The sequence below is a fragment of the Lepidothrix coronata genome, unplaced genomic scaffold (genome assembly GCF_001604755.1).
Source record: "Lepidothrix coronata isolate B3197 unplaced genomic scaffold, Lepidothrix_coronata-1.0 Scaffold165, whole genome shotgun sequence".
Taxonomy (NCBI): Eukaryota; Metazoa; Chordata; class Aves; order Passeriformes; family Pipridae; genus Lepidothrix; species Lepidothrix coronata.
In genome coordinates, this window is record NW_016690345.1 from 1,611,950 (window position 1) to 1,628,857 (window position 16,908).

The 16,908-nt window shown below is 42.3% G+C and overlaps 1 protein-coding gene across 9 annotated transcripts in view; it reads left to right on the top strand.

Annotated features, from left to right (window-relative positions):
- The window catches only part of CPS1 (carbamoyl-phosphate synthase 1), a 326,177-nt gene that overhangs the window by 208,011 nt on the left and 101,258 nt on the right, over positions 1 to 16,908 (top strand). For 7 of the 9 annotated variants that reach the window (XR_001877123.1, XR_001877125.1, XR_001877126.1 and 4 more), the window contains exons 46-47: positions 1,752 to 1,876; positions 16,362 to 16,491. The exons of 1 other annotated variant lie outside the window; for it this stretch is intronic. The gene's annotated coding sequence lies outside the window, so the exon portion shown is untranslated. The remainder of the gene's footprint in view (positions 1 to 1,751; positions 1,877 to 16,361; positions 16,492 to 16,908) is intronic. One more of the 9 variants, XR_001877127.1, reaches the window with a different exon arrangement.

A 16,908-nucleotide genomic window follows, 5' to 3' on the forward strand; every position in this document is an offset into this window, starting at 1 on the left:
AACTGGAGAAAATTGGAGGGATCTGCTTATGGATCTTCATCTCTATTTTCTTGAACGTGTTTTGACTTGTGGGTCTTGTCAACATAGACAAGACCATAAAGCCCACTGCCCCATGCTGAAACACAATCCCTGTTTTAGAAGGCATGCTGAAAAGTTTCATCTGAGCTTGTCATCTTGTCTTCAGGGCAGTTCTTAGCAATCACCAGTAAAGAAGGAAATGTAAAGAGCTGTGTAACAAGTGTAATGATCCTTCATTTTATTGTAGCTGCTATCCAGGGGGGCTATTGTCCCTCATTTCACATCCCAGATGGTGCTGTGGCTTCTGTCCTGGAAGTTTTGAGTCTCTTTGACACTCCTCGTAGCCATTTCCAAAGGAAGTAAATTACATCCTTTGGAATCAAATGTACTAGAGGCAATCAGCTAGACCATTTTTCATTTCTGCATTTCAGGGAAAACAAAGTACTCCAAGAAGTTAAAAACCGGTTAGAAACACTGATTCCAAGCTGTCTGTCAGGTGCCTTAACCATTGAAGAGGCATTGTCTCTCTGCTGCATCCACCTTCTGCCTGTGACCTGCACTGTAACACAGTGGGCATGCAACCACTTCTTCCAAATCTGTTCATGTATCAGCTTCCCATCACCTTACTTGTCTGAGGCCCCAGAGGAGTACTGAGGGAATGAGAACATTTACTTTCGTGTGAAAGTTGAGGGAATTGTGTCTTGCATTTCTGGCTGTGAATTTGATTCTGTTTGTGGAATATATTGATGTTTAAAGGCTTGGAAACGCCCTCTCTTCCAGATTTGATTGCACATTCACTGCTCATTACCTAGTGTTATGCAGTTTGCTTTACAAAGTAGCAGTAGTGCTATCATTAATATCTCCTGTAATTAGCATTTGAACAGCAGAGCTCTGGAATCAGGCAGCCCAAGTCCAATTTTGCATCTTGGAAATGATGAACAGGAAAATTGCACATGCATGAAACACTGTCACCTTAGTCCTGGGCAATTTTCTAATTATGACATGATGGATATTCTGCTGTAGAAATGGATTGGGGGGTGCAGGAACATCTTCTACCTTCACAGTCAGGATAAAACATGAGTATCTCAGTGCAGGAGTGGCATCTCCGTGCTTGTGCATTCATAACTGTGCTGTGCAATTGCATTTCCATTCAGCCCCATCTGACATTGGGGCATTTTGCAACAGGAAAATCCATAATGCCCACATTATGGATTATTAGTGCCCACATGCTGGGTAAAGTGACATCTTTCATTTGTTTGACACTGGCATGTTGGTGATTTCATTGCTTGAACTCCTGTTCTAATATTATGAATCAGTAGAAAAATGAGAGATGGATCATTTTCCTATTATACCCTTCATAATCATAAATACTTTAATAAAATTGCTTCTAACTGTACTATAAAGTGAGAATGCAGATTTAAAAGTGTTTTACAAAAGAACAAAAGAGGCTATATCTTTTTGTTTTACATCCTTTATGATGGTTACAGAACAGGAGACAGGATTGGAGATGTAATGTTTCTTAATTGTTGCTGGAATGGAGTTAGTGAGAACACTGTGGGTAAAACAACAATTCAGTCAAAATGTTATTTTATCAAAGCTAGAGGGTTTTGCAGAGGTGTATTTATTTCTAGGATCCTTTTTCAGGGGACTCTTGGGTCTGTGGCAGAAAGCAGTGTTTTACACACTGACCTTCGTTGCAAAGAACTTGTGTTTAAAACACTTTTTTTTTTCAGATGAAAGGAAAACAAGAAAAGGAAAAAGTGCTTTATAATTTGCAGTCCTGGGAGTTGCACATTGCAGATCTTCGTATATGTTCTTTTAGAAAAATGTGCAAATGTATCTCTTCTTCATTTGGCAGGTAGGCGAATTTTGGCATCTTGGCTTTTACCTTGAAATAATGATTGTTCCCTTCTGCTCACAGTACTTCATCTTCTCTGGCTTTACTGGGGAAGTCTAGGGAGCACTGGGGAGTATCTGTAGCACATTCCTGGTACCTGGTGAGGGTGGGGGTTCTGCCAATTGTTTGGTAAAGATTTGTATTGGTATTTGTTTTACAGTATCCCCTGGGGTGCCAGTGATACTGGAGTCGTGCTGCAACTGCCACATAAAGGGGTGCCTTTTTTCTGAGGAACCTGAGTCATAAAGCAAGTGAGGCTGAAAGTGCATTGGAGGAGGAAAATGCTCTCATGGGTTTATAGAGGGGAAACAGAGACGTAGGGATATATAATGATCACCTTGAAGTTGGCGGGAGCTGCAGGTCTAAGGTTGCCCAAGGCCCCAGGCCTCTCTCTCAAGCCCGGGGAGCTCCTCTGCCTCCCCCCTGTCCTAGACATAGAAGATGCCTTGCAGTGAGCTAAGGCAGATGCTGGGTGCAGAAGATATTCCTTATATGTTTGATACTTTATTTGCTTATGCCAAATGAGGTCAGTGATGCTGGCTCTTGTAAAGCTGCTGTTGAAATACACCCACTAGATAGTAACTGGGGAGGGTTTGTGGAGCATAAAGGGCCAAGGCATCAAGCGTTGTTTCATTGGGTGCTGTGCAAATGAAAAGCTGAGTCTCACCATGATGTTTTCAGAGCACAAGTGAAGGACAATAGAGTCCTCCACCTTTCTTCCTCAGGAGAGGACAAGGCAATGTAATGTGGTGATCCAAAACTACGAAATGAAAAATCTTAGCTTGCCACTTCTCGCACCAATTCCTGGGAGTCTTTTGTAGGTACTTGCCAGACAGTAGAGCTGAATGCAACAGGATGTTATAAGTATGATAGTGAAGTGTGGCTATAATGCAAATAATACTTCATATAATAAATGATTGTGTAATGCAATAGAAGGTAAAGACTCATCCATGAATCCTCGGCCTTTTTTTACCCCCAGGTAGTGGTATACTTAGGTTCTTCCACCAAAACACATTTGGCTGTTAGCTCTCTTTCTCTCTCACATTATTGCTTGGTGTGAAATTCTGCTGCACTGCAGTTAGTGAGGCTGTTAGTGCTGATGCTGAGATTTCACCCCAATACTTTCAGGGTGACTAAGGTCTGCATTTGGTTTCTATGCAGAGAGCTGAATGAACTGAAAGCTGGGAGGAAGGCCTGCAACCTTCTTCTCTCCTTTCTTTCTGGAGGGCATAAGAGAAACTGCTCCTTCTCAAAATACCAACTCTTCAGATTCATTGGCACTTTGCTTAACATGAAATAGTCTTGATTTAAGGGATATTGAAGCAGCTGGAGTCACGTTGATTTTTAGACCCTTCTGAATTGTTTCCTAAATGTAATGTAAGTTGCAGTGAGGAATTTACAGCAGTATGAGAACAGGCATTTCAAAATGTCAGATTGTGTCTGTAAATTGCCATGTCTGGTAATAAACCCACCTGTCAAGTAACTGGCAATCACAGCTTACTGGTGATTCTGTTTTTCCTGTGTGCTATTTCCTGACTGAATTGCAGACAGAGCAAAACTAGTGATTTTTTCTTGGGCTTTCAACATATTTTTGAAATTCAGGTGAAAGCAAAACTGGAGGTGTAAAGTTAAATGCAACTAGTAAAAAGCAACTCAAAGGAGATAAAATTTTTAAGCTATATAGTTAAGCACTTAAATCAGGAATTCTTTAAGCTTGGAGATGCTCTTCAAACCTGCTCCTTAGCGTAGTTATATGCATAAGAAACAGCAGCCTCCAAAATCTCCCTTTAAATATTTGGTATGCCATATATTGAGTATTATCCTTACTGAACATTTTGAGCATACACATATGGTGTGATGTCTGATGGGCTTTAATTCTTTCAGCTCAGCCATCTGATCTGAAGAGGGAAGCAAGATTATAGCCATAAAGCAGTACCCTCTGATTCACCTTCCTGTTCTATTTATGATTTTTGCAACCAGGATGAATAAACTCTGTAGTCAGCGTTCAGATGGGTGGGTGTATAGTTAGCTCATTTCTCTGCATGTGTCCTCAGAACTGAATAGTAAATCTGGCTATTTCTGTAAACACTATACTGCAATATTGTAATTATAATTCTTTTGTCATGTTTGTGTTTAAATGTGGTATATAACAGGAATGAGACCAAAAGACATTCTTGGAGTGCTACCTCTGAAGGTCATGCACAAGTTCATTAGACATCAGTTGTACTAAAACACTGAAAAGATACTGGGGTGAAAGGCCTCTGCATTGGTAATTATCCAAAATGTGTACTGTCTTTTCTTCCTCTTACCGGCACACACAGAAAATTGTAACAAGGAGAATTTGCAATGGGATGTGTTTTTAACAGACAGTAGTGTCTCCTAAAATGTTTGACTTTCAGAAAGCGAGTGCCTGCCACTTTGCATTGACGGCTGCTGAAGCATAAGCCACCGAAATTGCAAAAAAGGTATACCTTGACCCTGAAATTTTGCCAGCGTCTTAAAATATATTTGATCTACAACTTACCCAGTAAGGCAGGCATCTGTTTGGCAGTTTATTCTGACTTTTTGTAAAATTTTTTTCCCCTTATTTTATTTTCACAAGTATTTGGGCTCAGGCTCAAACAGGTTTAGCGTGTCTTCCTCGCAAGGAAAACCAGTGCAGAACCTGTCCCAAGCTGTGAGTGTTAATAGCTGTACTTTGGGTGCCAGTGGCTATAGGGGGTCTGCAACATGCTGTGAAGTGTTGTCCTCTCTGTGACTGGTGATTCTTACAGTTTATATTACCTCGTGGGGAACATTATAGTGCAGATTAGTAAATGGTGCAGTCCCTGATATGCCATGCTCTATATTCTTACAATTTATTCTAGCATGTTTTGATCCTGGAGATTTTTTAAAAAAATGTGACTTCTAGAGCATAATTAATTTTAGCCTCCAACTACCCTTGCTATAGATAGTGATAGTTTCTAGGGCTCTTCAAATTTCCATCAGTATTTCCACTGTAAAATCTTTCTCTGTGGTCATATCTTTGTAGGAGCAGGAAGAAAATATTTGTCTTTTTTCTTTTGCATCCAGTTTGGCAAAAAATCTCAGTGTTTAACTGGGCTTTAGTTAAACTGGTCTTCCCCACCGAAACTGAGGCAGGTGCTGCAGTGCTGTTAACTCCTCTTGTGCAAAGGAGACAACTGAGTGGGGCAGCAGAGTGAGGTAACTGAGCACAGGCCCTGAGATCCCAGGTCTCTGAGCAATAAGCTGGGTGTCAGCCCTATTCAGGTGACCCTGAAAGGATGTTCATTTGAACAGAAGAAACATGAAGAATGCAGCAAATACATTCTAAAATGGGGGGCTGGGGGATTCAACCAGATAGTATCTTGTATAATCGTTAATTACAGTACAGCCACAGCCTAATAAAGAACCAGATTGAACAGAGCTGGGAGATGTGCCAGCTTGGTGCTGTGCCAGAAATCAGTGTGGCATTTTAAACCCCATTTTGGTCATTCTTTTCCACTCAACAAAGCACTTGTACACATTTACAAAACGCTTTGTTGTTGTGGGATGTTACATATCCTTCCCTTTGGTACATTCCTGTCTGCTCTCCTGTAGACAGTGCTTCACTTGGTAGGGTGTATAACATGATAAGTTTAGCACAGCTGTACTACTCCAAAAATGATAAATCAGATTTTTTTCAGGAGTGTTATAAAGGTAGATGACATTCCTGAACCTCAATAATTGCACAAATGTATTTGGGATGTTTCTCTACTATTTAGTATTCTCATATATCCCATTCACTCATCTCCTTTCAATTGTTACTTGTCCCAGCCATCCCTGTTGTTAGAATTTACAAAGAAAATGGATTTTTCCCCATTCATGATAAAACCTATAATCCAAGTCACCTGAGGAAGGCCTTTGAAATCACATAAGCCCCAGATATTTGAAGGTGCTACAGGTTTTACTGAGAATGCAAATGCTCTGGTGAAGCTGTTTTAGATGTTTGTAACAGGAGATTAATTCAATTACCTGGGAAATGCTGCCATGGCTGATGTGTGTTTGTGACAGGCCATACTGCCCTTTCTTACAGGAAAACTTATGGGCCAGGGATACAGGACAGTGATTCTTTTAGGAAGTTCCTCTAGTAAAGCTGCTAGTTCACCAGCCAATGGTGTAAATGGACTTTCTTTGCTCTCTGCATGTATACTTCCTATTCCACAAATCAATAAGAGCCTGCAATATTTATGTGACATCCTGAAATCCTGTATACAAAAGATCACTCCAGCAACAAATATATGAAAATTTCCTCCACTTGCTGTCCATTAGAGCCTAGAGCTGGGAAATGTCAGCAAAGGACTGCTCAGCTGAAACATGACCTGCAGTTTTTCTTCAATGAAAGAGACATTGATGTTGCAAAGTATTGATGCCCTTAGAAAGGTGCAGTTAAAGAGCATTTTTATTTACTTTACTTTACATCAACCTCTGTGCCCACAAATGAAATCATCATTTACAAATGACTATAACACAGAAATAACCATCTCCTGCAGCAATTTTCACCTCTAAGATTCGAGCAAGAGCTCCGTTACTCTCCACTGGAGTAGCTCTAGAAAGTAAAATGGGAGGTTTCTTTATTTGGGTTTTATAGGTACAGACCTAGATTTATTCAAGCTTTGCCATATGCTCTTGTAAGGTTCTTGTTTTGGTCACGTTCTATGCCTATTACCTGATTGCTTCTTTAATTGTGTAAATTAATATTAACTGATGCTGATTCTACTTTTTATTGAGACATTCCCAGAAAAGAGAGGGATGGCAGAAACCCCTTCATATCCTCAAATTCTGCATTTAACTCAGCCCATTAGTTCTAATATTGCAAAGTAGTTTTAGACCTAGATCAGATTCAGCAATTGACAAGTGAAATTGCAGAATAGAGAGGTAATAATCCTGATTGTTCTTTTGCATATACTGTGGCATCTCAATTAAACACAATGATGTTTTTTCAAAGCTGCTGAACAGACTATTTTTAGATAAAGAATCTGGCACAGCCCACTAATGAGAAGTTTATTCCTTGCTGCTGCTAACTGTGGCCTCTTTTCTTTTTTTTTTTCAAACTTCGTTTAAAAGCCAAATAAGTAAATATTGCTGGGCTCTTGACTTTTTAATCTGAACATCAAATCATTCCCATGAGCAGCTTCTGTCTCTTCTCGTACAGGTATACTCCTTAATAAGCAAGGGCCAGCATTTTGAAGAGGCTGATAAATATTAAGTGCTTTAAATTCTGGGTTCTCGGTTTGACATGTTCAAAAGGTGGCTGGGGACTTTCTTAAAATCAGCCCCACTATCACAATCTCGGGTTCTGCTAGGTGGCTGCACAAAATTCCTGGCCAAAGACCATTACTTGATAGCGGTATTTTAAAGCAAGATTCTCTGACAGGAAGGATTGTGTCTTCTGGAAATGGTGACATTGGTTTGAGTTTACCCTTGGGGCTGTAAAGTAAGAGGGGAGCTCAAATGTATCTCCTCTGGTTCTGCCTCCTTGTTGCCCAATGCAGATGAGGAGAGGATGACCCAGGGACTATTCTGAAGTCAGTGGCTGTTAGTGGCACCACACAAGGTTGGGTACCAGAGCAGGAAGGCTGAAGGGATCCTGCAGAAACCGAGTGGGGGCAAGCCTGGGTAAATACAGCTTTCGTCTTCTCATTTCAGAATATTTTTGCTCTCCTCAAGCTTACAAGTCAGATAAACTTGCATGCATTTTTGTTTACTGCTCTGTTGCTGTTCTTCTGCCACCCCAGAAGCTTGAGGGAGTAAATTACAAACTGCCACTCAGCAATAGGTGGCCACAAACAAAACTCATTTCTGAAAGCAGAGCATGCTGAGGTCAGAGCATGTCCATGCCAGTCACTGTCAGTTTTGCCATCAACTTCTGAGGCATCTGGCAGTGACTTCCGTGGAACAAATTTGCTTTTAGCCAGCTGACAATCTGCTTCCTGGGCACCATTCTCTGCAATGCATAAAGACATCTCTTCCAACAAGATTTTCACCTGTACTTCCATGAAAGTCAATAAAGCTGTGCTGATTTATGCCAGGTGAATATCTGACCTTTGCAGTCCAACATTCTGAATTCCCTGGCAGCACTTTAATTTTGAGAGGATATTCTGCAGCTGCGGAAGATGAGGGACATTGCTTATGGTCTGTCATAGAGTCCAAAGCTTTCCAGGGAAAAGTATTCAGTTTCAAATATCTCATCATGAGGCAGCCTGTCATTGGTGATGCTTTTTCCTAGTCTCCTGCTATGTCAGTGGAGAGAAAGCATGGCTCTTAAAAAGAGGCTTCTGCTGTTATGGCTAAATCAGTTGATGATTTTTCAGCCAGGATGTGTTAAGATGAACAGCTTTTAATTTGTCACGGAAATTAGTAATTTAAAATAGATGTTTTCATAGTTAAGTGGACTCACTCAGTGTGAATCACTGCCTGAAAAGCCACACAGAGCTGGCCGCACTTGGTGCTCCATGTGAATCTGAAGCAACACTTCATCAATGTCAGTAAACTTATTTAAAATAAAGTAAATCCATTGTGAATGTGTCTGGAATCAAGTGTCATGTTTTCAGACATCTGTGGTTGTTTCAGACCCCACTGGAAGCTGTTGAGACATTGCCACTGAGTGGTTTTAATGGCCCACAGGAAAGTGCCTCTATAAAAATAATAGAATGGCTCTGCTCATTAGCTGCAGGCTCTGAAGGTGAAATAGATAAACCTACAGCAAAAAAAAGAAAGCAGGTCTGTGAGCCATTTGTAGGACATGACTGTGCCATGCAGCTGAAGGTGAGAAAGCACCTGCTGAATTGCCTGTCTCCATATCCACTGTGGGGCCGCTGTGTCTGCCCTGCCCTGCTTCCTGGCCCCACAGCACAAATTGCCTGGGAGCACATGGGAAGTAATATGTTTAGATCCTACATGGTTTGACTTTTAAGGGCAGATAAGTGATCACAAAGTGGGATTTCAAGTCGATTAAGTGATTTAGGAGCCATTCGTTGCTTTTCCTCTAGACTACATTGTCAGTCTCCACCAGCCCAGAGACCACCAGCATCGGCAGGGGGGGGGGTTAAGTTTCTCATGACAGGGCTTTAGGGCTGGAGAGTGTTCCTGCTGCGTGGCTTGGATTAGTGGCCTCTCACATCTGCGGGGGCCTTTCATGCTTTTTAAAGCTATAACTTTCAGATTTCCACATTTCCTATGATAGTCGTGCAACGGGAGATTTTCCAGCTACTCCATATTGAGTAGGGACATGGCCCTGCCCTAGCTCATGCCTAGGATATCGATGGGTTTTCTACTGAAGTGCAAGGGCCCAGTTTACTAACAGGAGGTGGAAGAAAGTGAGAAAAGTAGCTGGTTATCCAAACAAGAGGATACAAACTTCAAACATTTGGGTATGTGTCCAAAAACATCTACTGCCACTTTATCCCTGCATAGTTTCATAGCTCCTACTGCTTGGCCAGCTGCCCAAGCAGCTTTGATGACTTTTGCTGCGAGCTTGCTAGGTGAGCAGTGCTGCGGATTTTTGTTCCTTTTTTCCTGCTTTTGCTGGGTACAGCAGCAGAAAGCTGGTAGCAAAGCAAAGCACGTGCATATGTGTGCTGGTTTAAAAGTTAACCAGCAGGGGAAATGAACTCAACTCAAAAGAGAGATTATAAATCAGAATAACAATTTAATAAAATAATACAATAAGTACAATCATACAAACAAACAATTGGTCTTAACCCACAAAACCCAAATGTATAACCCAGCACCCTGGGGCATGAACAAAGTGGTGTTCCTTGGGCTCCCCCCTGAGTCCAAAGTAAAGAGAGAGGGGGAAAAAAACCTGCTGGTGGGAGAGCTGTTGCAGTCTGGTCAAAAGCGGTGATTGCAGTCCAGTTGAGGGTGGTGGTCTCAGTCTGGTTGAGAGCGGTGAGCTGCAGTCTTCCTCTGGATCCCACGAGTGGTAAAAAGGTTCCAAAACTCCAAGTTTATATATTCTCCAGTTCAGGCAGGAATGCTCAGTCCTTCCCTCAGAGCGGGGAATTCCATAAAAGGGTATGAGGACAGGAACATCTACAGGCCTCTACTGCTAACAATTTCTGGGAAATGGCATGGAAGGCTATAGAATACACAGTTTTGGGTTACACCCATACCATGATGAACTGGTCTCAGCTGTGCTAACTAGGACAATGTGTCTTCTGTTCCATATGTAAAACAGCAATGCCAGTTTGTTGGAGAGTTTCTGATTAGCAAGTGCTAGCTAGAATGAATTGGACCTTGGAATACATTTTGACTCCTTGTTTGCAAGTGAAGAGGTGTGGAAAACCCTGGTGACATTCAGTTTTGTTGATTTCAAATTTAACCTTTATTAATTTTTGTAAATGATGCCCCACATGTGGAGGAACATAGCCTGGTATGCCCTAGCCTGCTAGTCTTGACATTTCTGATGGAAATCAAACCACCTCCCCTCCCAGCTAATATCCATCAGTTGAGGATTTGGCATGTGCTGAACCAAGTTCCCCAGCTGGAGTTGACTAAATGGATTGGGTTGACACTAGTTCATCGTTGTTATGCTGTGGTCAGCAGAGGCCTCAAACTTGGATGTTTCTGAAGAATTAAGTGTTGCTGTATATTTCTCTGCACTGGATGCAGTAAGTGCTGGTGATGAGACTGTTTAACCCTCAGCCCTGCTGAGTTAATGACAGGGGCCTGCACAGTAAGGTTTGCACGTTATCCTCTGTCACTGACCATGCTTTGGAGACCCTCCTTTGGGACCTGGTCATTCATCCAGACAAAAGGTGCAAAGATATAAGTTGTCTTCTCCTCATACATGTTTGATTCTGAGCACAAACATTTGACCCAAGTGTGCTTGAGTGCCTGGTGATTTCAGCAAGTGATAGACAAATGGTCAGCTTTTGACCCTGCAACTTGTACTGGTTTGTTTCTGTTTCTGATTTAAGTACATCATTGGCTTTATTGGAGCTAGTCCTGAATGTAAGTTTACTTATGTGTGTTAGTGCTTGCATAAATTGCTGTGCAGGAGGAGAGGCCTTCACAAGTATTTTGATAGATAGGAATGAGCACATAAATGCACCTCTAAGTCATGTAGAAGCTTGTTATATTGCTTTAGTGTTAGCACACCTTCAGAAGAGTGAATTTCCCGTGCACTGTGTCTGACAACACTTAATTCTGGATCCAGTTAAACGCAGCTGGGAGGAGCTGGCTGAAAATGTCAGTTTGAAAACTACATATGCTCCATTCTGTCTGGATATTGTTGACATAAATATGGATGATTAGAATCTCTACAGCTGTCAGCGTATTTACCCCAGTGCAAAACCAGTGTGACGGGGCTGCATCTGGTGTCTGTCATGAGTCACATTGCTTAATTTTTTTCCTGTTAGGATTATTTTTTTTTCACTTTTATTTTAGTTTGGTATGCCAAACATTTCAACCTCTGTAATATATTTTTAAAAAACCTCAAGCCTTGGATCATGAGGATGAAAATTTGTAATGAACAGCCTTTCCTTATGGCTGGCCTGGATGTTCTTCTTTCACCAGAAGGGTTAAGTCATTCATGTTTCATGTGTTTCTTGTGGCACAATGGGCAGGCAGCATGTACTGCTTGCTGCTGGACAGGTAATAAAAGATGAGGACAGGTAAACAAGGCTATGGCTGGTTCTCAGTCACAGAGAAAAACAATCCTCAGTTCCATGTTAGATTTCTTCCTGGATAGGGAGAATCTGCCAAAGCTTAAATTTAACAACAGCACATATTGCTGAATCCCCAGAGATTGTCAGCAAAGCGCTGTCTGCTGAGGGAGAGGAAGAGGTGGGATGATGCAGGAGTCATGGGCCTCTGCTTGGAGAGAGGCACGACGGAGACTGTTCCTGCCTCAAAATACTGCAACTCCCTCTCAGATTCCATGGAAACAGCAGGAGTACCTGCGTACCTGTGTCTGCCTGGGTCTGATTCCCAAAGATTGTGATGTAAAGGTTCCAAACAGCCTCCATGGGCACTATTGTGGCTTAGCAGCCTTTCTGAAAAAGTCAACATAGTTTTGGGGTTTTTTTCCTGTTGTGGAGGTGAGAGGGACTGTGGCATGGGAGAGGGAGTCAGTGTTTCAGTGGGGTGGAGGGAACGGGTAGCAGGAGCCTCGCAGCTGTCTGGCACCCACTTTCCTCTGCCTCCCGTCCTCCACCTGAGTACCAGTGCTGACAAAGTGGCAGTCTGGCCCGGTAATTAAATCTCAGCCACTGTGCAGTGTTCAAGAGCCCATCCTCCCAGCCCATCAAAAACCCATCACTCAAGAGAGATCCTATTAATTGCCTGTGGAGATAAGCAGGAGGCATATGCAAGGCGTGTCGAGCCTGCCGCTCCCAGCCCACCGAAATTTGCTTCCAGGAGCCTGTGTTTAGTCAAGCTCATGTGTGGGGCCAGTGGTAATTAGTACCTTGTAGCATGATTCACTGGTAATGGGATGAGATGTTATGGCAGGGTATTGACCTCTTGGTGCCACAGTTGCTCTGGGATTGGGAGTAAACAAATGTTAATGTAGAGGCGGTGATTCTCTCATAAACAGACAGCAGGGATGCTCGGGTGCTGTTTTGTGACAGTGAATAGCTTACACTGAAAACAACAGATGCTGATTTCAATAAAATAATAGCATTTTCAGGCAATGGTTTTCTGCAACTTCAAAGAGCTCTGTAGGCCAGAATTAATAAACTGGTGTTACTATGGGTTGCTGCCGCACAGCACAGCAACAGAACTGTTTCGTTGCTGGTTTTCAGCTAAGCCTCTGTTCTTCAGCTAACAGTAAACTGCTTTTGCACATAAGTATTTTAAAAAATGTTGGACTGGCTTTTATAAATGGGCAAAGCTGCAAATGACAAGAGGTTTGAGATGCATTATCTTATCAGTTATACAGTAACCTGGCTGGTGGACAGCCCAATGTGGTAGTGAGCACAATGTACTTGTCTGCAATTACTAGAGAGGTCTTTTTCAAGTCCTGGCAGTTGGAGAATGCTGATTGTTGCAGCCCTCTGGCTCAATCTGCAATCTTGGCACTGCTCTCAGCTGGGTGAATTTGTGTACAGAAATTGTTCCCTACCCTGATTCACTATTCCAAGATCTCTGAATCTGAGACATTCCCTGAAGAACAACGGAAAGCTGAAATGCAAAATTGAACAGGACAGTGGACTGGAGAATACAGAATGAGTAGATACATTTTTTCCTGATAGCAACATGGCAGCAGATATATTTTTCTCTATTTCTGTTTTTCTATTAAGTTGTGAAAGAAACAAAAGACCTGTTCTTTTGGTGTTTGGCACTAAATACACTGGAGGCTGAACAACTGTTTGGTGATTAAGTTGGAACAAAAGCCTGGTGGAAGACAAAGAGTTTAAAGCTGTATACTAGTGCAGAAAAAGAAAAGTATCCATAAATGTTTCTTTCTCCATGCACTGTTGCACTCATCCTGGTGGTGTAGGAGTCCTATAGCCAGTCATTTTCCCATACTAACACCACATGGTAAGTGACTCTCCCCCTTCCAGGAAATGCCTTCTCCTCCCAAATCTGTTCTGCAATGCAAACATTGCATTTATACGAATAGAGAACTTGGTAAGATGTTGTGGGTCAGCTCTGTGTTTTGCAGTCCCTCTTCCTGGAGCTGAAGTAGATTTCTGACCCTCCCTGGAAGGCTGTTCAAGATCCTTGCTGCTGCAACTGTCAAGAGATGTTTTCCCTGTTTTTCCTATGCAGGTGCCACGTCCTCTCTTCCCTAAGTGGTGATGATGTGATTTATGAGATTATCTGAGATCAAAATTAACTCCTTCTCCTCACTTCAGTGCTTTGAAGGGTCCTTTGTTTGTTGTGTAGTGACATCTCTGTCATCTTGTTTTCCTTGCTGAAAGATCTTTTATTTTTATTACTTATTTCCATCCAAAGCTGTGACCTGGTTTGTTTGTTGGGCAGCCCTCATTCTGCGGGGGGGGATGTTCCTCCACTGCTACTCTACGGCAGCAACCAGTTTTACTGGTTTTCAAAAAAATAAGTCTCAAGCACTTTCCGTGCCCTGCAGATGGCACTGCCTTCCTGGGCTATCAGAGTGCCAGATGCATGTCCCTGTGTCGGGCTCCTGTGGTGTAATCTTCAGTCAGAACAGCTCTTCGTGCAGCTGGATAAATAGTTCAAAATTTCTGGCTGTGGGATGTTTTTAGTTAGCAATGAAAAAAATAATGGAAATTACTAGGCATGTTTTCCCTTATTCCTCTTCAGGTGACTTTGTTTTCTGGACTTAGGTTCTATATGAGGTTTGTCTTCAAAGGGTTTTCAACTTTTTTACAACTTTTTTATAACTTCTCTGCACAGCCATTTTCTCTCCACCTGACATTTCCCTCTGCCAATTAAGTACCAAATTGGCTGCAGAGTTAATTACTTCTTTCTAGGAGGACTCTCCTAGTGGGAACCAGGGGAGGGAGCTTTCTTGTCATCAGGGTTTCCTGGGAGATTCCCTCCTGGGGTAGAAATGCCCCCTTTGTAAAGAAATGGCAGCATCAAGGACACAGTGGTAGAGATGCATCTCATGTTGTTGTTTTCCCTTTCCTACTGCTGCAGGTGCTTTGTTTGCATGTACTTTTCCTTAAGGTTTGCTCGGTGTTGAGGACATACCTCCCCTGTTATGCAAAGATGGAGCACTGCTGGCTTTGTGCTTGCAGCTCCCCAGTCTGCACGGGGACTGATGGGAGATGTTTGTTTTCTGAAGTGCCTGCACAGCCCTTGGGAACCTGCTGCCAGCAGCCAGCAGTGCCTGGTTCTCCAGAGGTGATCACACACCCTCTGGGACTCTTATCCTGTGTCTTCCAGCCCACTTTTACATCATCTTCTGTCCTGTACCAGCTGCAACATAGAGAGATCTGACTTGTTCAAAACCTGATGACATTGGAAATTGCTGACAAGTAAATGGAGGTCTATTTTTTATGATTGCTCCCTCTGGGTTCTCATGGCAGGCCAAACGATTTGTTTGCTGTTGCAGTGTTTAATGGAGGCAGCAGCTATCATATGTGAGGGATCTGCCATATTTCCAAAGAGTCAAAATAAAATTCCGCCATGCCGAGGTGTTCTGGGTTGCTCCGTGTGCATAAATCCTCAGCTACCGCCCTTCAAGGTCAGTCGGGTATTTCATGACTCAAAAGTGGTTTGCGCAGTCGAGCGACTGGGAGGTAACGCTGCCCAGTCATATCAAATATCTGATTTCACTGCTTATATTTCATCTGTATGGAAACACTTGAATTGTACTGCGCTTCATCACCCATATGACTAATCCCGTATGCACACCAGCAGTCCTGGACAAGCTGCCCACAGGATGACAGCCGCTTTAGAGAGCTCCATTTCGTGATTGCAGGTGGAGAGTCAGCATAGGCTGATGATTTTTGTGTCCAGCTGCCCGGTGTGGAATGGATGTATGGAATGCATCATCTCCTTGCGCTCTGCTAGTGCTCTCCACTTGGAGTATTTGAAAAGGAAGTGTTGTGTTTCCACTGCCAAAAAACTCAACTGAACAGACTTTTACTTTGAGAAGTTTAATCTGCAGCATGTGTGGTAAAATTTATAGGTTGGTTGCTCTGACGGTTTTCTTGATTTCTAAATAAATTTTAGCATGGTTCTGTATGTTCATACATGCAAAGTTGGTTTACAGACTTCTTTGTGTGTCCCAGCTCCCAAAGACAAGTGATTGGTTTTCAGATCTCAGGTTGGGAAAAAAAGGAAACTAAATCTCTGGGCTGTGAAGAAAAACCTCAGAGCCAATGAACGGTTCAGAATCCAGAGGGCAGCAAGGTGTAAACTCAGAAACATTTTGGTCTGAATGTAGTTCTCATGACTGTACAGAAAAACAGGTTTCACATGCTTGTGACTCTGTATTGCAACACTGTGAGGACTGGTTGAGGGAACACAGGGCGTTTGGGCTCCTGGCTTTGGTGCCTCAGAGCACCTGGGCTTTAGCAAATTAAGCTGTACGTCAAATCTTCATGATGAGATGAATTAGCAAAACCATCATTCATGTTACAGTATTGGCAAAATCAAATTGTTTTAAAAATTTGTGTTGGACTTGGGTCTCTTATGTAGCCAGTTGGGGTTTTTTACTAGATTGGGAATTAGAAGTTAGGTTGCTCTTAAATAACTGTGCTTTATTTCAAAGACTTCATATATCTTTGCCAAATTGAGGTGGGCAGTAAGCTGTGTGTCCCTGCCACAGTGGCTGTTTGCAGGATATTGAATCCATGTTCATTGGTATGGTGATGACAGAATTTTCTGCAGGGAAGAGAACTGTCTCCCAAATAATTGCTGCTGTTTTTTAATCTTTAAAACAGTTTCACTCATAACCCTACTCCACTTAATTTTGAAAACAGTTAAACCATCCACACTGAAATCCACTTTCTTCCTCCAGACAAAAAGGCTGCCTTGTACAGTACCTCTCATGGAAGACTTCAATTTGAATGGGGCTAGTCTAACAGGGCAAAGAGCCAAACCAGGACATAATCATACAGTGGGAAAATTTTGAGTAACAGCAATGGTCGGTGAGTATTACCTATGGTTGTGTGCAGTCAAGAACTGGAATAGTTTTTAGTTGCTTTGGCCTTTAAAAAAAGGCCTTCAAATACTTTTGTTGTCTTACCTTTGAGAATTTCTGAACACTGAAATCCAGAGATACATAGGGAGGTGTGCTGGTTTAAAGGTAAACCAGCAGGGGAAATGAACTCAACTCAAAAGAGAGATTATAAGTCAGAACAACAATTTAATAAAATAATACAATAAGTACAATTATACAGACAAACAATTGGGTTTAACCCACAAAACCCAAATATATAACCCAGCACCTTGGGGCATGAACAAAGTGGTGTTCTTTGGGCCCCCTGAGTCCAAAGGAAAAAAAAAAGTGAGGGGAAAACCTGTTGGTGAGAGTGCTGTTGCAGTCTGGTCAAGAGTGGTGATTG